The following is a 24,433-nucleotide window of genomic DNA, read 5'->3' on the forward strand; positions in this document are numbered from 1 at the left end:
TGTCCAATACACCTATTTTTTGTTAAATTTGCTGCAAGACTAAATATAATCAGTAAAACATGAATTCATGATCAGTATCGCACTAAATGATCATCTCTGGACAGCCTCTTAATATTATCGGCTGTAGGTTGTATTTATTTTTGTATAGGGTACAATAGTATCACTAGATTCCTTAAGAACACAGCTTTTATTTTAAAACATATATATACTGACTACAAGCTATTATAGACATATATATTGACTTCAAGTTAAAACTTGAAAAATTACTTGTGAGATACAGAATTTTCATAATTCTGGACAGCAGTTTTATTATTCTGCTTTTAAGTAGAATATCACTGTAAAGAAAAGATTATTACATATGTTTACCTAGTTTAAAAATGTATTGATAAGTGGAAGCATAGATTGTGCACAGCAAATCTTTAGGACTAAGGGGTTGAACTGTGTAAAAAATATTCTTTGCATAAAACAATTTAAATGAAAAAATTAACCTAGAAATATTTTCTTAGTTCATATATTAATAATTTATTCAGAAATGTATTAGATAGCTAGATATTTATTTAGCTGATTGAATTAAATAAAAATTAGGTTTGTGGGTTTTAATTACTCCTGTAACTAGGTCAATGACCTCTCGTAAACCTCTATAAACTAAAGGGATGCTGCTGGGTGTATATAAATTGCTGGCCCTCAATTATTGATTCATTGATTACCCTCTACTGGAAAATGTCGGGCAATCACTCACCCAGCGCGTTTTAGACAGTAACTGCTGGGTTAGGTACTACCGGCCATCGATAGGCCGGTATTGTTGGCTCGACAGAAGGCCAGCCATTCACTTTAGTACAGTTGAAAGTGACTTTTGCCGGCACAGACCCGTCGCTTTAGCTGGTGGCAAACAGCAGTTTTGTGGAGCTGGGCCTACAGATTTGTTTTTGCTGGGATCTACCAGCTGAAGGTTTCGCTGGAAGATATCTTATTTAGATTTACGAGTGACTACTGTGGTTATAGCTCATGGCTCGAATTGCTCTTTATATACAATATAATTAATATTTTGATGTGGTAGATAAAGAAATTCCGTTTTCCTTTTCTAACACTTCAATGTAAGCGTTTCATCAAGACACAAGCTGTGCGGCTCTTTAACCTATTCCTCTGAGATTAAATTGCCAAATTTAACGGACGAATGCCGTCGAATGGATGACAATGTTAAGGATGACAACGATCTTGATAAAACAGGGCTATTTAAAAATTGTATAGCTTTGCAAAAGCTTGTTCTGAATTTATATATATAAATTTTAATCTAAAAATAAGCCATGTGTAGCAACGCTAAGCTGTAATATAATTTTCTTTAATATAGTGGTAGTTAAAAAAAATTAATTATGATAATATTTTTAAAATTTTTATAATGTATTTTGTTAAGAATCATGTCATCAGTTATAGTTTTTTTTGTCTAACTTGCACAGTCCTCCTAATTTCTGCAATAGGTTTTTCTGAAATATATAGAGTTGTAAGATGAGTTATTATACTTAATTTCATTTTTGGATTAAATAAAATTATGATTTGCATTTTGAACACATGAAAATGAAGTTCTTGTAAACACAAACATTGCTACAATTACTGGCGAAATTGTGGTAGGTTATTGTTAAGAATCATGTCATCAGTTATAATTTTTTATTTGTCTTACTCTCCCAATTCTCCTAATTCTTACAACAGATTTTTTTCTGAAATATAAGTTATAATACTTAATTTCATTTTGGGTTTAATAATTATGATTTGCAATGAATTTGAACACCATTACAACATTTTAAAAAATATATAGGACCTGATAATCATGCAATTAAGATTAGTTAAACATATTGACTTCAAAGAACTTTATTTGAAAATATTTAAGGGGGTAAAATAATTTACTGTTTAGATTGCAACTTTGAAAAATGTGAATTGTTAAAAAACTCTTTTTTCGACATGAATCTTTTCATCAAAAATTGTGACAATTCTGAAGAATGAAAATTTTGAATTATAGGACATTTTAATAAAAATTCTGTTTTCCAGATTCTTTCTGCATTAATGTTAAAAAAAGAAAAAAGAAAGAACAGCTGCTAGAAAATACCCCCTTTGCACATCCTTACTTAAAGGAAATCATTAAGTGCTTTTGTATACCGATAAACTTGCGTTCGTCTTTGTTCCTTCATTCGAGTTTCAACTATTGATACAGTTGAGTGTTACATAAATGGTATTGTCTTGTTACAGTGCACATTATGGGTATCATATGTAATGAACATGTAAAGAAAAATGAGGATAGTTATTCCTAAACGCTCTAAGTTACAGAGTCGTTCCGATAGTCACAGTAGTAGTACTTCTTGAGTAGACAATACTTCCGATTTTTTCAGGCAAGGTAAAGAAAAGTTGTATAAGTAAGTTATATGTAACAGAATCGCTTTTACTTATACTTTATTATTCGCATAACTAATTAACATTAGTTTTGAACATGCTTGCATTATTTTCCTCTTTATTTAAGTAGGGGTATATAAAATGAGGCAAATAATAATAAGCCACCGAGCTATTTAACAAATCTATGATAGATATTAGTTCTACCGGATATTACTGTTCTCGAAAGCATACACCTTCAGTACAGTAATACAGTAATGCAAAACAGTAATTTACAGTAATTCAAAAGGCTGTTTCACAAATAAAAGTGTTGGGTTATTTTCCCTTTGAATCAATGGTATTGTTATAGATTAAAGTGACACAGCATACATGGTGCGAAAGAGCATGTCCAAACTTGTGACGCAAGTATCCCTTAGAAATAAGCTATACATGAGAGGTCTACATTTAAGGAAAAATGCCCAACGATTTTTTTTCTAAAAGCACCTTTTGCATCCTCGTATAATGGGACACGTTAATGTATAGTGGGACACATTCCGGTAGACCTAGTAGCTCTGATACCACTTTTTCGTCTCATCCTGATTATAGATACTCTAAAAATGTTTCTCATTCAACCACACCTGCAACCATTTGATATGAACTTTAAGCTTAGAAATTGAATCGCATGTGACCTTTTAGTTTTATGTCTCAACAGAATCGACGAATCGGTTAGAAGTGCTTCGCGCTTAATGCCGAGTTTTCACCCATATCCAGCATCATTCAACTACAACCTTTTTTTATCAAAATATGTTAGAGACTATCGGACCATTTAAAATTAAATCTTTCCGGATCTTAGTCAACTTTATAACATTTCTAACGCCTCTACAACAAACACTGATTTAGAGGTGTTCTTTTATGTGAGCTTTTGAATCATTCACTTATAGTGGTGGGGAGTATAACTTTATATCGAAATTACTCGACAAAGTATCAGACATTAAAAAATAAAATTTACTACCACTAAAAAATATTTCTACGCAGAGAGTTCAAAATAAACAACCTTGACATGAAAATAAAGCCTTTGAAATTAAAGACAATCTCAAGAAACAGTTATCACAACCTTTTAAGTTCTTCCAGAATTCGATCATCCTAAATTTCGAAAGTTAAGCCTAATTCGCTTGTTGCTTTTATGTTAGAGGTACAATGATTTTTTGCAAAGTCTGATGGATGCCGTTGAAGAACAAAAATCAGAGAAGAGGAAAAGAATGTTCGAAGAAAAAGACAAAACAGATCAATATGGATGAGCAACAAACAGTGAGGTGCCTAAACAGTTGAAATACAACTGTAGATTCTAAATTTTAATGACATATTTTTAACTTATGTAAATTTGTGCTAATTTTACCATTCTTTGTTTTGAAATTTAAAATAATTTCGTTCTTTTTTCAAAAAGAACGAAATGCCACCTTGTATTTTTTTTTCAAACTTATTTATTATAATAGTTTTCAACTTATCTAAATTTGTGCTTATTTTACCATGTTTTGTTTTTAAATTTAAATATAATTTCATTGGTGTTTTTTTATAAAAGTATTAAATGCCACATTGCTTTTGAATTATAGTTCAAACTTATATATTATTATAGTTTTAAACTTATCTAAATTTGTGCTTATTTTCCCATGTTTTTTTTAAAATTTAAATTTAAAGATAATTTCGCTGCTTTGTATAAAAATATGAAATGGCAACTTGATTTTGAATTAGAGTTTAAAAGCAAAGTGGCGTATCATACTCTCATATTCAAACTCTTTTCATTCAACTATTCATACTCTTGTGGAAGAAACGAGAATTAATGTTTCTTCTGCAACTTATACAGTATTTTGAGGCAATTATTAGGTCAACAATAAGGTTATACTCACGAAAACAAGAGCGTCATTTTACAGAATTTTGGAAAAAAATTAACTCAATGGTAAAGCTGTAGCTTAAAGAGACAGAGCATATATAGAGGAAAAAAGCATATGTATATAAAGAAACTATCCAACAAACTAAGCAAAACATCTGATACATACATATTGAAGGGTATGAATTTTCTTTCAGTTGTTTATATCGGCACATTTTGCATCCTTGTAAAATTGGGGGCATTCCTTCACGGCCAGAATTTTCCGTTGAACCAGATACTTTTCAATTTAACAGGACCATAATAATTACATTGGGAAACAAATTTATTGTTGCATTTATATACAAGTATCTTACCTAATTCGGGGTTCCATTTCACTAGGAATTGTACTTACCGCGATTGCCTGTTTGTCATTAGGCATTCCATTGAATGCTTGGTAGTAGTACATAAAATATCATTTAGAACTAATATCATAATAATAATTTGGAACCTTGTAGCTCAATTTTAGGCATTCTATATAAAGCTATAAAAATCCAGATTTCATACACTGGTAAAAAAAGCATTCCTGCGAAAATATCAAGACCTGATGTTAGAGGGTCCGCAATGTCTCCTTTGTGGTCAACTGTCATTGTGAAAAGCCGCCAGTGAGAATTGAATCTCATTTCTTCGAAATGTCCGCAAACCACTGATCCCTCACGGCTTCATATATATGTGCATTATATATGGTACTCAAAAGATTTAAGGCATTCAAACTGTGGTTTATCTATGATATTCTACACACATAAATCAAATTAGTATTTAATTTGTACTAAAAACGCGATCTCACTAAAAAGTGTCGTCATACCTAAACAATTAACCTAAGTAAAGAAACCTAAACAATGAATACGAATTCGGAACAACTAGCATTTAGATTATAAACCGAGTCAAGTTCTATGCCTTATGTCATGTGCATCATAGCTTTTGAAATATATCCACCAATGTAACAGCAACAAAACAATTTATTAATCTTTAAAACAAATAAACAAAACAATTATGATCATATTATAAGGGTACTCAGCTGCCAAAATACAGAATTATTCTCTTATCGAGGAAAGACCACCCTTCGCGCCGGCTCCTCTTCTCTTAATTCTATAATTGGGTTAGTGATTAACTCGCCCTCTAGCGGTGAGCCAATCACTACACCTTAAATATTGCAGCTGATTAAGAATAAACTCTAATGATGTACTCATTACATCTACAAGCTACAGTTATCGCTGGTGGATGTATTATATAAATCAAAAATAGTTAACATTATAGCATCACAACTTGGAAGATGAAAATATGCATCAATTATAATTTATATTTTATTGCGATAGACAAACAAATTTCGTTTTCCTTTTCTATAATCTGAAGTAAATTTCTACAAAAACAGATATAAATAAAAGAATTGTAACCATTTTCTTATCAATATGGTCTAAGTATATATCAATAATATCTTTCTAAGTATATATCAATAAACTTTATCAGCTAACCATTATCAATACATTTGTGAGAGAGTAGTAATATTAATGAAAACAAAACTTTTCCAGAACATACTAAGCACTTATAGCTAAAGCCAGCGATTCTCAACCTGTAGGGCGCGCCTCCCTAGGGGGGCGCGAGCACATCAGAGGGGTGGCGCGAGAATATTCAGGAGAAAATATTATTTAAAAAAAATTGATTAACTGGATGAAAGGAAAGCACACATATACATAGAAAACAAAATACATTTTGACATATTTTGACATATTTGACATATTTTGACATATTTTACATTTTGACAAGAAGCCACAGCAGAAAATCCAGTTTCACAAAGTTAGTATATTGAAAACGGTAATAGAATGCAAAATGCCCTTTGTTTCAGTGCAGAAAAATCCTCCTCCTGCCAAAATTCAAATAGTGATTTATTACTAAATTGCATTTCAGTTTCGCCACTTGTCTTGAAGTCTATGAAGTTTTCTTCCTCATCAATTGAGAGTCCTTCGGGAGTCTTATGAAATGGAATCCTAATCCACTCGTAACTTGCTAGCAGTTTGTCATTAGAAGGAAAATACTTTTTAAAATTCTTTGCCAGCATGGCTAAATGATTCTCAATGGTTACAAACGTAACTTTCATATATTCTTCTTCAGCCTTATAAGTTTTAGTTCAATTATCCGCATTTGCAAACAGTGTTAGGTTTTTTTGCTTTAAATTTCTGCCCCACAATTCTAATTTTCTGCAAAAAGCATTAACTTCATCACTCGTATCCAACATATGTGTATTTGCTCCTTGGAGTTTAAGATTCAAGTTATTTAATTTCTCGAATATGACGACCAAGTTGACCGAGTATTGTTTATTTCATCACAAATAAACAATAGTGTAAATTCCCGGTTTCCGGTCTGTTATCTTCTAAGAAAATGACGATTTCTTCTCTTAATTCATGAGCTCGTTGCAAAAATTTCTCACGTGATAAACATCTTGCCTCACATTTATATAGTAACTCTGAATGTACTGAACCCATGTCATTGCAAAGAGCAGAAAAGATTCTCGATCTCAGGGTTCTCATTTTTATATAATTTTAAATGGTTACAACCGCAGTTAATACAATATTTAAACCAGGACGTATTTCTTTCGAACCCAAAGCTTCTCTGTGGATCATGCAATGTGTCCAGACGCATTGAGGCGATTTTTGTTTTACTAGTGCTTGTATACTTTCGAACCTTCCGGATATTGAACAAGCATATTCCGATGCAATTTTTGCATTCTGTGTTTGCATCATTCATAACATCATTTAAAATAGCAAATAATGCTAGCGCTGTTGTTTTGAGTTCTATTGATTTGCAGAAAAGTAGTTCTACTACTGACATATTATCACAAAATCAAACATAGGCAATGAAATGAGCATCTTTATTAATATCTCTTGCTTCAAAGTTTATTGAAAACATTTTGTCACGCAACATCGAGAAAAGCTGACACTACATTTTCAGCTGTATCACCAATTCGACGAGCAACAGTATCATTTGAAAGAGGTATGGACTGTAACTGTTTTGAAAAATTAACTCCAAACATAGTTTCTACAATCTCAATTGCTGCTGATTTTTTACTTTACTTTTGTTTTGGTAGTTAGTTAAAAATAATTCAAAGACAGAATTAAAAATACTCAATATACATTATTGTTCCATATATTTTACTGCAAGTGGGGGGCGCGATGAAAATTATGATTGAAAGCTGGGCCGCGAATACTGAAAGGTTGAGAAACGCTGGCTAAAGCAATAAAACTTTATGTTTTACAATATTTTTACATTGATAATTCAGAAACCACGCAAAAACATCAAAATTTAAACACTTTTATGAGTAAAAACTTCAATGAGCTGAAATAGTGACCCATAATTCGATTTCATAGATAGTTATAAATTATTTAAGAACTGTGCCGTTTCTCTTATTCAAAAGACTTAAATATGAATACGCTGTTAATCTACATTTTAGGGAAAATTGGGAAATGATGTTATTCGAGAAATGAAGATTATGGACGCCGTTGTGTCAGAAACTTGGAGAATGCATCCTCCTGCTTCAATGCAAGTAGTATCATTAACCTTTTCGGGACGGGCAAGTCATAAATGTATTCGTTCGGAATCTCAGAATCATGATAGTAAAAAATAGAAAATGGTAGCTTAAATTTGGGCATGGCTAATTTGACAGATTTATTTTTGATTTCACTTTAAATTTAACACATACAATATTTGAGTTTTGAAGGAATTTTTAATTCGAACTAAGTTGTAACCAGTTTGGCTACCAGTTTTATCTTATTTTTACCCTGATTATCCACACCCTGAGAATGCATGAAAGACTCGCCCGTCTAAAAGAGGTTAAATAATATCATAACTGCCAACTTTTACACATTTGGAGTAAAATGTTATTTCTATTTTTAAAGTGGCAGTAAAATCTTAATTTATGATCTTTTCAACCACCAATATTTTTTTGTAAAAAAATTAATAATGTGTATATTAATATGTGAAACTGCTCGTTGTACTCCGCATAAATTTTTCCAAAATGCAAAATTTGTAATCTGCCTAAAATTATAATTTAATTACCATTTTACTGTTTCTTGGGTAAATCCTTCTCGAAAGGATGAATCGTTGGCAGGTACGTGATGTTATACCAGACCTGTCAGCTACTAAACTGTATGCAAAATATTTTATACAGTGGTAGTTTTTAAAATCCAAAACTTTCAAAGTGATGGGTGATTTTACCAACATTTTATAATCTTCGACAAGGAAAAATTAGACCTATGTTGCCTTGTATATGAACTTTTAAATCATTTATATCTTGTGGTGTGAAAGATAAATTCAAATTATTAAAAAATAATATATTGCAATTAAAACGTAGCTACAATAAATTATTACAAAGTGTAAAAAGTTGGAAGCCCTGCATTACTGTGTAACAACAACGACTTCACCTGACGCAGCTCAGCAATTTTGCTTCACGCGCAGATATTTTACGATTTGTTACACAAAGCCTTAAAAATTGGCCTTTAAACCTTATTACAGTTAAGGTTTAATACACTCTTTAATATATTAAACCTTAATATATATTAGCTTAACATATTTCACCTAAATATATTACCAACGGTATATATTAAACCACCTTAGGTACAGTCCTTGGCCAAAGAGTTTGGCAAGTGCGTTAAGCATTTTGCATTAAAAAATATACTGCAATGGCACATTTCAAACTTACATTTATTTTAGAAATTCTTAATGCATTATTTGCAACATATGTAAATCGAAATAAAAGATATAAGGCATTCGAACTTGGGGTTAATCCATGATATTCTAAACACACAAATCAAAGTAATGCTTTATTTGTATTAAAGACGCCTTTTCACGTAAAAGTGTACACCCACAATTTTAAAGAAACCTAAACTATTATCCGATTTCAGAACAGGTAGAATTTGGACTACATGCCGGGGAGTCAAGTTCTATGCCTTGAATTTTATCGTTAACTAAGTATAAATTCTCATAAGGTACTCATTACATCTACCAGCTGAGGTTTTCACTGGCGGATGCATTATTTAAATTTGATGTAAGATTTGTTAAAAAATTAACCACTTCGTGTGATTAAAATTTATATTCATTATAATTTATATTTTGAGGTGGTAGATAAAAAAATTATTTCTGTTCACAAAATGAAATCAAATGTGGAAAATGTTTTTGACAGATTTCGCTGACGGCCATTTTGGATAGCAAGTTGATTTCCCACGAGTTCTTAGTCATTTAGATCACTTTGACAATCGATATATTTAGATAACTTTTTATTCTTGATATGAATAGATTTCGATTAGAATGTTCAAGCATTAAATAAATTTGATTCTTTAGATGATCTTAAATATCTGTTTACTTTCTATTTGTTATAATTAAAATTTAGTTTTTTTTTATTGCTGGATTGTTTATCCCAAATAAGAGCATACATCGCGGTCTCAACATAGATTTATTAGATTATTATATTGCAAAACTAAATTTCAAATTTTTTGAAAAGACCATAAATTGTGACACCGCAGGTTTTAAAAAAACTTGTACTTTTGAAAACTTAAGATAAGACTTAAACCTCAGGCCACGGTAGCTTATTTTTTGCAGCTACGCAACTTTATCTAAAATACAAAATATTTAATTTTCTTTTCATTCCAAATTGCGATCAAATTACCAGAAAGATCCACCTTAAAGATAAAATTTCAAGATGAGTTAGAAAAGGGCTTTTGACGGTCTCAGGCTCCCAGATAAATTTTAATGATAATGATGATGATCATCATCCTTATAATATGTTTTATATAGTTAAAACGTTTCTGCCCAACTTTATACGATATTATAATAAATAATTTTATATATAACCGATTTGTTCTTGCTTATGTCCGTGTATCAGTTGGTTAACATTGCAATGCAATACGTTAAAAATAAATACAAATAGGAAGTATATACAAAATCTCCTGAATAAAAACCAATTACTTGTACGTTTAAATATAAAAGTTAAAAATACTTGTGCAAAACATGCAGTTATTAAAACACTACGGAGCATCTAATAATTTGGTTTAATTATTATATACAAATATAATACTTAATATAATAATTATTCCAAATTTATATAATATATCGTCTAAGTTTATCGATTCATCGAATTTTTATTATATATCGTCTAATTTAATCAAATGATACACGAACGCTGGTTGCAAGTGCTAAACCAGAGTAAAAACAATAAAGCTGTACAGTATCACATGATAATTAAGATTTTACATGAAATCTTATAGTGCGTCTAATAATTTGTTCAGGGATTTCATTAAGGTTTATATTAAGCCTTAATATATACCTTAATATTTTAGCAACCGCCTTCGGTGCTCATATTCAGTAGAATTTCAAAACAATCTTTAACAATATTTAAACTTTAATGATATCCAAGTCTAACGTACAGCACAACTAAGGTTAATTGAATATTCTAATTCTTCAACCCGTTTTCCAATACTAACAAGTAAATTAGTTTTAAAAAATGCATTAGCCAAATATTTTCTCCGTTAAGCTGTTACCCGCGACTTTTCCCTCTAGAAAGTACTTTGATTTCAGTATCAACAAGTTTCAGGCCATGACCGCAAACGTTGGCGGCGCCCAACGTGTTAAACATGCAGGGATTGATCTTTAATTTTGACCATGCATCTTTGAATTAGCGATAGAGATTGCGATAAACAATATTACATTTTATCTAATAAAATATCTGACTCTAAATCTGGTAACCAGGCCTGAAAGCGAGACGGAAAAAAGGAAATACTGGTAGTGGAACTATTTCAATAATAGAAAATTTTCGGGAGGAGTAAATCTACTCTTAGCATTAAACAGTTTATTGCTGTTAATTTTTTCTTAGGGAAGAAGGAATTCAATATATAAATTTTATCCGTAAAAAAAATTTGGTAGCTATGGATATTTTATTATTACCGAAAAAAAGCTGAAAACAAATTTTACTTACTACCAGTTCTTACTCTTTCTATTCTATAGATATAGGGACTTTTAAGGCTGTTGGTAACATTGTAAGTTTCGAAATAAATACAAAATTTATATAATTTGTTAACTTCTGATTAAACTGAAAGTTTTGTTTCTTCGCAAATGTTTGCTTAAAGTTATCTGTGACTTGTGAAAAATTTATATTAAAACATTCCATTTAGACTCAATTTATTTTTGCTTTATTTATTTATTTAGGTCAGGTAGAGTAGCATCTGCAGATGACAAATTAGGAGACACTGGGATAGTGGTGACAAAGGGGATGAATATACTTATTCCACTTTACGCAATGCGTTACGATGTTGAATATTTTCCAGATCCTGAAATATTTAATCTCGATAGGTAAAACATGGATCATAGTTTTCTTGGTGGCGAATGCTATGAAAATGTAAATAATCGGAATTGTGGTTACCGTTCGTGGAACAGTAAAATATTTAGGTTGCAAATTTGAGTCTGGAAACGAACTCACACAATGTATTCTTATTGAAGAAGTAAATTCATGTAGGTGTTCAAGTAGTGCTGTTTACCAATTCTTTTTTCCATTGCTCTTTTTCCTTATTTTTCTTTTCGCTCCTTTGGAGCTTTTTTATTCCTTTAATTATTCCTTTTGGGAAAACATTTCGAAAGTTTCTTGCATGTGTGGTGAAAATGTGTAGTTGTTGCACCTCGTTTAAGTAAATTCCGTGGAAATTGAACACTGTTCCATGAAAATTGATTTTTGTCAAATGAGAGTAGATTTCACACTCTTACGTTTCATTCCGTATGCCCCCGTACGTATATATTGAAGAAATTGCGCCTGAAGTCCGCATGCTTCAATTCCAGTAAAATACAGTTTTGTCCGGGGAAAAAGTAACAAACTAACGTGAATGAAATAGAGATTTCTTAAAAATTCCTCAATTTAATCACGCTATCGTTGTGGAATATTGTCTTAACTTTGCCAACACATTCAAAACAAACATTTACAATGGAACGTGGATAGTATGGAAGTTAAACTTCTTCCAACTAAATTGAATAATTGAAGTAAATATATTTTCTAATTTCAAATAACCAAAAACATTTAGTTTCTATTATAAACCGAAAACATTAGGATCTGTTATAAATCGACAACCAAAATTTTAAACTAAAGCATATAATTTTTTTAAAAAATTAAATCAACCGATTGTTTTAACATCAAAAGATTCCTTTCAGCATTTTGTAATAACGAATCCTTCATTTTCATTTCGTGCTCGCGTTTTTCTTGATCAATTGGTGACACGGACATTATGTTAAATTGAAGGTAGGTTTTAATAAATTTAAAAAAAGAGCAATTTTTAACAGAAGTGGGCAGAGTGCTTGCACCTTTGCAAAACCAAGTCAACACTACGGAACGGTTAGTAAGATTTCAAAAAAAGCGTGCTTCAAATCTTACGCAAGGAAGCGTACGAAACATAACGTAAATTTCCAAAGTCTGCCTGATGTCTTCAAAATCTGTAGCAAAAGAGCAAAACGGTTTTCCATCTGAAATCAGCATAACAAACTACTTTATAAAAGGTAAACGCCATAGCTGATATCTTAATCTTATTTATCAGTGTAAGCTTCTTAAATTGTCACTCTTTTATCCTTCATCCTTTTAGAACATGATTATCGAATTCCATTTTACTTGTTTCCATATTCATGGTTTCATCTCCGCAAAAGCTTCCTCTGTACGACTACTAACCATTTGACGAAGGATCAAGAAACTGTTTGGGGATGAGATTCTCTCTGATGGAGATCAAATTATGTATGGCAAACATATTGCATCATTACAGAATCAAAACTCCTTCAACAACAAAAGTAAATTACCTTTGATTTTACTATCTGATTTTTATAGATCGCAAAAGAAATATTAAAGTCACCTTTCTTTTTGCAGGTGCCATTGGAGTACAGGAAGTCAGTGTAAAGGAATTGGTTCAGAAAAAAGACATTAATTCACCACAGCAAAAAATTTCTAAAAATGTATCGGAAGTTACGTGACGCAATGTTACTTGAAGTTATACAATGCAGTATTTTGAAAGGGAACGTATTTCAAAAGTTTCCTTTATTGTAGAAGTTCTTTATTTAATAATTAATTTGCGGATTTTTTAAAACTTATTTTACTGTGATTCCCAGCAAATAGATCACAAAATGAACGTTGCAGCCAAGAACGTTGCAGCTTACTTTAACTCTTACATTTGGAAAAATTTAGCAGTGGTAGCAGCTAAAATTTTGTATAGTGGAAAATTATATGTTTGCGTAGTATTTGACTTGATAGTGGCACTCACAAGAAGCCAGGGTTTGCAAATTGTTTGTTTTAAAAACAACATTTGCAAAGGTATATATCAAGGATTACTTTTATTGTAGAAATTCTTTTTACGGAAAAAAAATATTTCAATTTTTTGGAAACGTATTTAGTATTCTTTTGAATTATATGCTAAATAATAGATCATAAATTAGTGATATGTATGATTCGCAACATATTGAAACTAAAAATAAAAGAGATTATTTATTCTAACTTGGGATTAATCCATGATATTGTACACACACAAATCAAAGTAATGCTTTATTTGTATTAAAGAAGCGTTCTCTCAAAAACGTGTCCACATTCGATTTTATGCCGACGAGTCAAATTCTATGCGTTGAATTTCCCCGCTGACTAAGAATAAATTCTCATAATGTACTCATTTCATCTACCAGCTGAAGTTTTTCACTGGCTGATGTATAATTTAGATTAATAATTTAATAATGTGTGGCCAGGCTCAAAAGATTAAAAAATGTAATAATTAATATTAATATTTTGTTGTGGTAGATAAGTAATGTCGTTTCTCTTTTTTAATGCTTTAATGTGAGCGTATTGATCGAGGAACCTGACTTGTGGCGCTAGCCTATTCATCTGAGATTAAATTGCCAAATTCAACGGGCGAATGCTGTCGAATAACTTATATACGGAACAGTAAAATGTGTGATATATACAAAAAATGATTTGAATAATAATTGGAAAGATACAAGTGCGATTGCAGGAAGTCTGATTAACAGAAAAAATAAGCAATTTGGATAGTCGAAAAAAATAGATATATACAAATTTACAACGGCATGAGTAAAAACAAAACCAATAAACTAGTATACAGAACAGAATGTTGTAGAGTATTTAACTCAATGGTAATGTTGTAGCTTAAAGAGACAGAGCATATAAATCGGAAAAAAGCATGTGCTTACATATTTACACTTATAAAGAAACTGTCCAACAAACCTAAATTGTACATCTGATTCATACATATTGAAGTGTACAAATTCTTTTTTATTTATTAAATTGGGCGCATTCCTTCGTTTCCAGAATTTTCCGTTGAAACTAATACTTTTCAATTTTACTGAACCATTATAATTACATTGGAAACAAATTTATTGTTCCATTTACATACAAGTTCTTGATCTTACCTAATTCGGGGTTTCATTTCACTAGGAATTGTACTTCCCGCGTTTGCCGGTTTGTCATTCCATTGAATGCTTGGTAGTTGAACATAAAATATCATTTAGAACTAATATCCTAATAATCATTGGAGCTTTGTAGGTCAATTTTAAGCATTTTATATAAAGCTATAAAAATCCAGATTTCATATATTGGTAAAAAAAAATCACAAAGCATTGCTACAAAATATTAGGACATAGAGGTTGAGGGTCTACAATGTCGTAGCAATGACTCCTTTGTGGTCAACTATCATTGTGAAAAGTCGCTGCTGAGAATTGAACCGCATGTCTTGGCAATGTCAGCAAACCACTGATCCCTCACGGCTTCATATATATTTGCAATATATATGCAACTTAAAGTAAAAGATTTAAGGCATTAAAACTGAGGTTTACCTATGATATTCTTCAGACACAAATCAAATTAATGCTTTATTTGTACTAAAAGCGCGTTCTCACTAAAAAGTGTTCCCATACAATAGTAAAGAAACCTAAACAATTATACGATTTTAGAGCAGCCAGCTTTTGGATTAATACCGAGTCAAGTTCTATGCGTTGAATTTCGCCGCTGACTAAGGATTAATTGTCATGATGTACTCATTCACATCTACCAGCGGAAGTTTTCACTAGCAGATGTGTTATTTAAAATCATTTTGTTAAGATTTAGTTAGAGCTAACATGATTAAAATATACATTAATTATTATTATTTTTTTTGTATGGTAGATAATAAAAATTCGTTTTCATTTTCTGTATTCTAAGGTAAATTTTAACAAAACGCATATAAATAAAAGAATGGTAACCATTTAGTTTTCAATATATTTATATGTATACATCAATCAACTTTATCAGCTAACCATTATCAATATATTAGTGCGAGAATAGTAATACTAGTGAAAAACTAAAATTTTCCGGAGCATATTCAGGGATGCCAACTACTCCGATTTCTGCAGAAGTTTTAATAAATTGGTAACTAATTAAATAGTAAAACTTGTAGAATAAGAATAATTACGCTTACTTTTTAAAAGAGTAACCACGCTTATTGTATAACATACTTGCATTTCATATGATTCAAAGAATTTTTGATATGTAGTGGACAATAACATAAATATTTTAAAAGAAATGAAACTTTTGATTAAATTTTTTTTCTTCCAATTTGGCTGAATTTTTCCACCTACATGAAAATTTTGAAAATCAATGCCATATTCTAAGTAATTGCAAATTTTTATGAGCCTAAGTAACGCAGCATTGGAGAAAGTTTTAAAATATTAAAAAATTAGGCCACAAAAGCTTCTTTTTCCCTCAAAACTGTGACTTTTCTTAATATTGACGTTTTGTGACATTTTCAAACTAAGCGAAGACAGCGTTGGCTTTAGATAGGCTTAACTTGATCTAACGGTCAGGACTAACACTTGCAAACTCACAGAAGTTATAAGAATAGCTTATAATTAGCAAAAAAGCATCATATCACATTGTGACGGTGCCTTCAAAAAACAGCCTTAACTAATTCGTTTGTTATTAATTGTCATCCTGTACTGCCGTGCAATTGAAAAACAACGTGTTTCACGAAAGACTTGCTTTTATTTATTCTTTTTTAGTTGCGTGACAGTTCATTTTTTTATCATATATATGTTATTGGTAATAGCAAAACTATTCTCATTAATATTTGAAAACAAATTGTAGATTCTATTAACAACCCTGATCATATTTTCGTCAAAATTATTAAAGAAAGTAATCAAGCATTTAATATTTTTAGGATAATTTTCATGTGAGTATAAACTCACATAACAAAACATATCTTATAAATAACCTCGATAAATAATTTAAGCATTTGACTGTTGTAAAAAGAGCATTCGTATCTATGTTAAGGTCAATTATATGTTACGGAATATTCGGTTATTATTAAAAATAACAAATGAAGTTTGCTCAGTGTCATTCATTCGTGTTTTTATTTGGAATATTTTCTTAACGTGATCTGCCACGCCAACTACTATCGTCAAGGAGCCCTATTTATTTTAAATTGTAAAAATTTAAATAAAAACAAGAAGAAAAAAAAACATGTAGATGTTTGCGCAGGGGTGGCTATTGGCTATGAGTTATACCCTTCAAATTGATCCCTTCCTATTTGTTTTCTTCCTTTTTTTCTAAGTATTTTACTGGCCGCTGCCCGAAAGTTTCCAGGCTTGATGCTTATTCTGCCACAGATCACGATTCAGAAATCTCCCCAATTTATTTCTCACTTTGACCAAAAGAATCGGTCATAATTAATACTGACCTGCTAATATTAATAATAGCTGGATTTATAACTTTATCCGTAAAAATACACAATATTGCCAAAACTATTTGGATACCAATCTAAGGACCTTGATTTGGTGATGTTTTCATAGTTTGGTTTAGATGCCATAGTACTTGTAGTTGGAAACATCAACTCTGAGATGTATCTGGATATCCTGGACAATGTCACTTTGCCAAAGCAATATTTCGTTTAGGTTCTCTTCCAGCTCGATAACTGCTTCATTTACTTGCTCCTGCAAGACTTGCATCCATAGTTTGACGAAACGGGTATTCAGAATGTGGACTGGCATTTTTGGAGACCCTATCTAAATACGATATACCTTTGAGACGAATTAGATTACGTAGAATGCAGATTACGTATATTTAACTATCCCAACATCCAAAACTCCTGCTGTGATGGACGAATGGAAGACAAAATCTAGGGTTACTTATCAAAAAAATGGCGGAGAGTCTCCTCAGAAGTATGAAGCAAGCTATCTTCGAAGTGAAAGGGGGCCCGACATCATACCCATTCGTTCATTATTATCATTACGCCAGCAAAAAAAAAAAAAAATTATTTGCATTAAATCTCCAAAAACCCTTACTTTTTGTATTTTTTAACAATATTCATCAATTAAAGAATCATTTATTTTAGTGCAATATCAATTTCTCACGAGTGTCAAATGGACGCCAAATGGCGATTCTAGGTAAGTCCAAAAACCACCTTTCCCCCTGTTAAGTTAAGCAGTTTAGAAACCATGATAGTTTATATATTTTTTATTGTTTGCACTTTTTTCTTCTTCATTTCAGTTACTTAATGATTTTTCCATTCTCATTAATTTTGAAGCTCTGGTACCTCAGTTCTTGCTGAATCTCTTTAGATTAGAGGAATTAAAATCCATAGATTTCTTCAAGAGAATAGTTTTAGATGTCATAAAAGGGAGAAAGGACAGGTACAAAAAAAGATTAAATATTCAATTTTAATTAACCATGTGAAGCAGAATTATTATTAAACATAATTTTTACATAATTTAAACAACCTTCGCACTTTTTAGAATACTTTTTATTGACTTAGGTCAAAGTGAAAAATGTTAGATTTAGCTATTTAATAATTTATGGTTATGAATAACAGCATGGAACACCGGTGCTTTTTTCAGCGTTAAAGGAAAAATCATCCAAACACGGCTCACATCCAAACAATAATGTTTCAAATTTGCACTTATTTGCTGTTATGTAGATGTATGAGAAAGAACTATTCATTATTGAAATTTCGTTAATTTACAAAATCGATTGTTAAGAAAATTTTGAATATGAATTTTAAAAATAATGTAACTGCCGTTTTTAGATTTTGGATGTTTTTAGTATACATTAGACTGTTTTTTTTTTATATTTAAAAAATGTCAAAATAGATTTTTGTTTGAAATTCAATAGTTTGAAACAAATATAAGAAAGAGACACCGGTGTTAAAATACCGGTGATCTAGACCAGGGGTTTTCAACTTACATGAGACCGGGGACTGCAATTAAAAACACAAATGAAATGACGGGCCGCAACTTTATCAAAATTTTATGTAGTGCTCTTTTATGTTTGAAGGAACATTAAGTATTACTGTCAGATTTTTACCAAAGTTGTGCAAAACAAAAGTATTGAATTACAAATTAAAATAAGAAGTAGATTTTTAAAAATATTTAAATGCATATTAAAAAATTCGGGCTACAATAACTTTAATATGCACCCCAAACAATTAATGTGCAACAGACATCTAATTGTTAAGATATAAAATTTTAAAAAGGTTGGTATTAAAACTTACATAGTAGCACACAAAATGTTCAATGACAAAATTGAGGTTTGTCTGCTGCAACCACCATAGAATAGATATTTACATTTAAAATTTGCAAATGTGTGTCTAAATATTTTCGTCCAAAATGACTGGTTTCAGAAAGTTAAATCGGAGAATTTCTTCGAGAAAATTTCTCATATACACGTGCTAAATTATATTCACAAAATACGCAAAAAATGAAATAAAAAAGAGCAACATAAACGATTATATTTGTATTTGAATAAATATTTTCTTGGATGCAAAACCTAAGAAATAATTTTCTTGCACCGTTGGTATGATAAATTTCACAGAAACGAAGAAATTAGATTTTTATTAACGAGAAAAGTATTTTAAACCAATATAGATTTTTTACGAAAATTGTCCGCAAAAATATGACAACTAATATATTTTAGTTCGCGGGCCACAGAAAAAGGCTTCGCGGACCGGATGCGCCCCCCCCCCGGTCCGCCACTTGGAAACCACTGATCTAGACAAAAGTATCCGGACACATGGTTGTTATGGTGATAGGAGAATAATGGTGTGGAGATGATTCTGGTAGTTCAGCCTGTGTCCGTTAGTTCCTGTGGTTTGAAGCATGAATTCTAAGATGTATGTGAACATACTGGACAATGCTGCACTGCCACCTTTATGGCAATATTTTGGCCAATTCCTTTTCCAACAGGATAACTGCTCCATTCACGCATCGAGACTTGCACTGACCTGGTTTAACGAAATGGGTGTTCAAAAACTGCACTGGTCTTCTCAGAGTCGATTTAAATCCATTAGACATTACCTTTGGGACGAATTAGAGCACAGATTAGGTAGACAGCCAAATCGATCCTCCTCACCGCAAGCACTCACTTCAACTGGGATGAAAGTCAATTCCTATCAAAAACTGGTGGAAAGTCTACCCAGACGTGTGCAGACAGTCATATTAATATGTGACTCAATTCATACCACTTGGATGTCCAGATAATTTTGGCCTGAGAGTGCATAATATATTATGCGTTTTGATAGTCCTGCCTACTTTAATACTGTGTTACTGCCCAAGTATTTGAAAATTATTTTGTGTATTTTCCTTTTTACTCATTTTTTTGCTGAGGAGGTCAGAATACCTCATTTTGTAGAGACCAGAAAATTGGCTTTTGGGGTAAATGTGGTAAGACCTTTGTACTTGAACAACGAAGGTATTTTCTACTTTTTGCTATTTTTAAATTTAAAGTATCACAATCGAATGATTTCTGATCATTTTAACTCTTTCATCGTGTAGAACGAGATAGCTCGTCTTCAAGGAATATTCATCGTGAGTTAGAGACGAGATAACTCGTCCTCTACCCAAAGTTTTTCAATTTTATAGCAACTTTTCCAGCTACTTATTTATCAACATATACAGATTATTATCTTCGTTTTTTTTATTTGTATGCCTGAAAACACGAAGTAATAATTGTTATTGACTGCAATTGATTATTATTTAAGTTAAACAATAAAAGAAAATTTCGCTTTGAGTAAATTTTAGGACTGAAGAAGAGACAGAGGAGCGCTTTTGCAATGATGAAAGTGTTATATGATATCATTGGCGTCATTTGACAAATGAAATGCGTGTGTCTTTATTTCGAAAATAAAAAGTTGCAATAAAAAAAAGTGGTGAAATAAATATATCGTTGCAGTATAGTTCAGAAAGCGATAATACATTGACGACTACCTAAACTATGTAATAGGGTGACTGAGGCTGTGAAATCATCGTTTATCCAACCGCTGATTGTCGATAATTTTCTATTAAACTAGCGGAAAACTTCTTTAAGTTGTAATGAAAACTATCCTTTATTTATATTCCATTATTTAAGTAATTTGTTATTATGTATTTATGTTATTATGTAATAATGTCGTTTAATTGTAAAGTTTGGTAGCAATAAAATAATAAATATTAAAAATATATTTGCTGATTATTTATAAAATAATAAATAATAAATCAGCAAATTAACTAAATAAGTAAATAAATAAGGATTGCTAAGCTAACTACCTCTACGCACTATATAAAAAAGAAAATGCTTTAAAAGAGACTTAATCTTAGTATCAAAAAATTTATAACATAGAAATACGGATCATTGTAATGACCAAAATAAAAACTGAAGTTTTAAATTTTCAAAAGTGATTGAGAGAAATTTATCATATACGAGATATTTAAGGCTTGAATCTATAGTGGTTGACAAGTGCATACCTGCCAACTTCATGGGTGAAAGCCCTTATTTAGCAAGACGGAAAACAGAAAAACCTGGTACGTAAAACATTTCATTCCAGCATTTTTTTCGAAAAAAATGAAATATCTGTAACTATCAAGATTTCTTTTATAATTCTGGCATATATATAAAACTGCTTCTTTTCCAAGATAAAGTAGATATTGTTGAAAAATTTTAAAAAAGAATAAGTAAACTCCTCCCCAAAACTAGCTATAACTGAAATGGTTTTACTACCAGCCTTTCCTCTTTTCCGTCTCGCTTTCACCCCTGGCCAACTTTTAATCCCTTCCATTATAGTTTTTCCCAGTGGTATTAAAATGGAATTAAAATTTCAATTTTAACCAAAAAAATATGTCGTATTTAAAAAAGCTTAAGCTGACTATCATGATAGTAACACATATTAATATATATGCTCAATTTTCTTAAGAATAGTGGTGACTAAAATCATGTAAAAATTAAGTTTATAAAAGAGAAAAATAGTATAGATTTTCTACCACTTTAAATATAAAAATAAAATTTTACGCCAAATGCGTAAAAGTTGGCAGGTATGCAAGTGAATAAGACAAAGTAATCACATTCATAAATGAAACAAATTTTTAGACATATATTTGCTACCACTTTCTTATTTTTACAAGATTTTCTCTTTTGTATACTATTCTACCTTCATAGTAATCTGATCAGTCTACCTTCGAGAAAATGTGTGAAGGCTTTTCAAAAGCAAAAAAAAAAATTGCTTCCACATAGAATGATATAAGTTAACAATTAAATTTTGTCAAGCTATTTGGTCAGATTCAGTAATCAAACATTAGTAACATTTTTCACTTTGGTTGAAAAAAATCTCCATTCTTACTTATAAACGCTTGTAACACAAAAATACTATTCCAAATTTAAGATAAAAATTACGAAAAATTAAATCAGAAGTATGTTAAATGTAACAGAATTGCTTTTACTTGCACTTTATTACCTGCATAAACTAATCAACATTAATTTTGAATACGCTTACATTATTTTTTTCATTTTACAAGTGTTGGGTTTTTGACCCTTTAACTCAATGGTATTGTTATAGATTAAAGAGACACAGCATATATGGTGCAAAAGAGCGAGTCCATACATGTTCAAACTTGTGAAAAAGGATCTGACAGAACTAATCGGTACGTCTGAGATCTATATTTAAGGATAAATGCCCAACGAATTTTTTCGTACTATGGCACCTTATGAATCCTCGTATAATAGGACACGTTCTTTTGAGTACAGAATTTTTCGCTAGATCTTGTTACTCGGATATCACTCTTTTTCTGATTATAGCTACTCTAGATTCAGGGCAACCAACTACAACACTTTATGCAAAATGTTTTACTGAATAACAGACTATTAAGGCTTTATTGTAGACAGTTAAAGCTTTCGGAGTATTAATAAATTTTGACAACATCTTTAAAGCCTCACCACCTAAGCCAGAACAGCAGCTGATCTTTCATATGAGCTTTTAAATCATTTACTAATAGTTGCGTGAAATATAATTTTATATCAAAATTACTCAACAAAGAATCAAACATTAAAAAAAAATATTACTACCACTTAAAATTTTTTTCTGCACAAACGGTGAAAAATAAACAACCTTGAAAAGAAAATAAAGTCTATAAAATTAAGGATAACCTCATGAAATATATCACACAAGTTCTTCCTGACTTGATAACCCTAAATTTCGAAGGTTATGCATAATTCGCCTGTTACTTTTATGTTAAAGATACAATGATTTTTTGCAAAGTCTGATGGATGCCGTTAAAGAACAATAAACCAGAGGAGCGGTAAAGAATGTTGCTGTTTGAAGAAAAAGACGAAACAGATCAATATGGATGCGTTACAAACAGTAATGTGCCTAAACGGTTGAAATACAAATGTAGGATCGAAATTTTAAACATCTTTTTTTTTTAACCTTTCCAAACTTGCTCTAATTTTACTATCTTTGGCTTAAAATTAAAAGATAATTTCATAGTTTTTAATATAAGTATGAAATGCCATCTTGCTCCTTTTCCAAACTTACATATTATTATAGTTTCAACTTATCTAACTTTGTGCTAATTTTACTATATTTTTTTAAATGGTGTGGCTTCACGGCGAACTTCATTTTGGGCCCGTACTTCTTCGAGGAAGTTACAAGGAACGGGCTTGTTCGGTGTACCGTCACCAGTGACCGCTACGCTACACTCTTGGAAGACAATGTTGTCCCGGCATTAAGCCAACGAGGGTGTATGGCCACCACAGTCTTCATGCAAGATGGAGAAACTGCTCATACGGCGTGACGTGCGAAGACATTCAAGCTCACTTCCCTGATGACCGCGTGATCTCGCGGACCTACCCGATTGCCTGGCCAGCAAGGTCACCAGATCTAAACCATTGCGACTTCTGGCTGTGGGGTTTTCTCAAAGATCACGTCTATCAAGGAAGTGTAACTAATGAAGCAGAGTTGAAAGCGTCTATCGTAGGCCACGTCTCACTAATTTATCCCGATATGTTGCGTGCGGTCGTTGAACACACGATCGCACGCTTTCAGCATATTGTTGACCGACAAGGTATGCACGTAGAGCATACGGATGTGTAAATCAATAAACCTTCCTTTATTCTTTGAATTTTTATTGTTATCTTTCTTCTTACGTCATTACAGCGCCATCTATTGGCAAAAATTTCAACTTATCAATTTTAGGCATTCTATACAAAGCTATAAAAATCCAGATTTCATATATTAGTGAAAAAAGCATTCCTTCGGAAGTATCCGGACTTGGAGGTTGAGGGTCCACAATGTCTCATTTGTAGTCAACTGTCATTGTGAAAAGCTACAGCTGAGAATTTAACCGCTTATCTTCGCAATCTCAGCAAACTACTGATCCCTCACTGCTTCATATACTATATATTTGCACTATATATGTAACTCAACATAAAAGATTTAAGGCATTCAAACTGTGGTTTATCTATGATAATCTACACGCTCAAATCAAATTAATGCTTTATTTGTTCTAAAAACGCGTTCTCACTAAAGAGTGTCCTCATACATGTGTAAAGAAACCTAAATAATTATACGATTTCAGAGCAGGTAGCATTTTGGATTATATGCCGTGTCAAGTTCTATGCATGCCTTGAAGATTGAAGCTGATTACAATAAACTCTCATAATGTACTCATTTCATCTACCAGCTGAAGCTTTCACTGGCGGATGTATCATTTAAATTTATGAATAGTATACATTTCACATTATGATATTCAGAAGATTAAAATATATATTAATTATAATTAATATTTTGGCGCAGTAGATAAACAAATTTCGTTTTCTAATATAGTAAATTTCAGCAAGAAACCTATAAATAAAAGAATAACCATTTCGTTTCA

General features: G+C 31.2%; 2 protein-coding genes and 1 long non-coding RNA gene across 2 annotated transcripts in view; 2 read left to right on the forward strand and 1 right to left on the reverse strand.

The window, feature by feature from the left end:
• LOC147808582 (cytochrome P450 6B6-like) overlaps window positions 1-24,433 on the forward strand; it is a 188,368-nt gene that overhangs the window by 124,916 nt on the left and 39,019 nt on the right. The gene's annotated exons all lie outside the window — the stretch shown is intronic.
• The window catches only part of LOC139426392 (cytochrome P450 3A19-like), a 251,399-nt gene that overhangs the window by 106,485 nt on the left and 120,481 nt on the right, over window positions 1-24,433 (reverse strand).
• LOC147808583 (uncharacterized) overlaps window positions 1-24,433 on the forward strand; it is a 305,187-nt gene that overhangs the window by 15,413 nt on the left and 265,341 nt on the right. The gene's annotated exons all lie outside the window — the stretch shown is intronic.

This window comes from Parasteatoda tepidariorum, chromosome 5 (assembly GCF_982258835.1).
Source record: "Parasteatoda tepidariorum strain Cologne lab strain chromosome 5, Ptep-v5.0, whole genome shotgun sequence".
NCBI classification, from domain to species: Eukaryota; Metazoa; Arthropoda; class Arachnida; order Araneae; family Theridiidae; genus Parasteatoda; species Parasteatoda tepidariorum.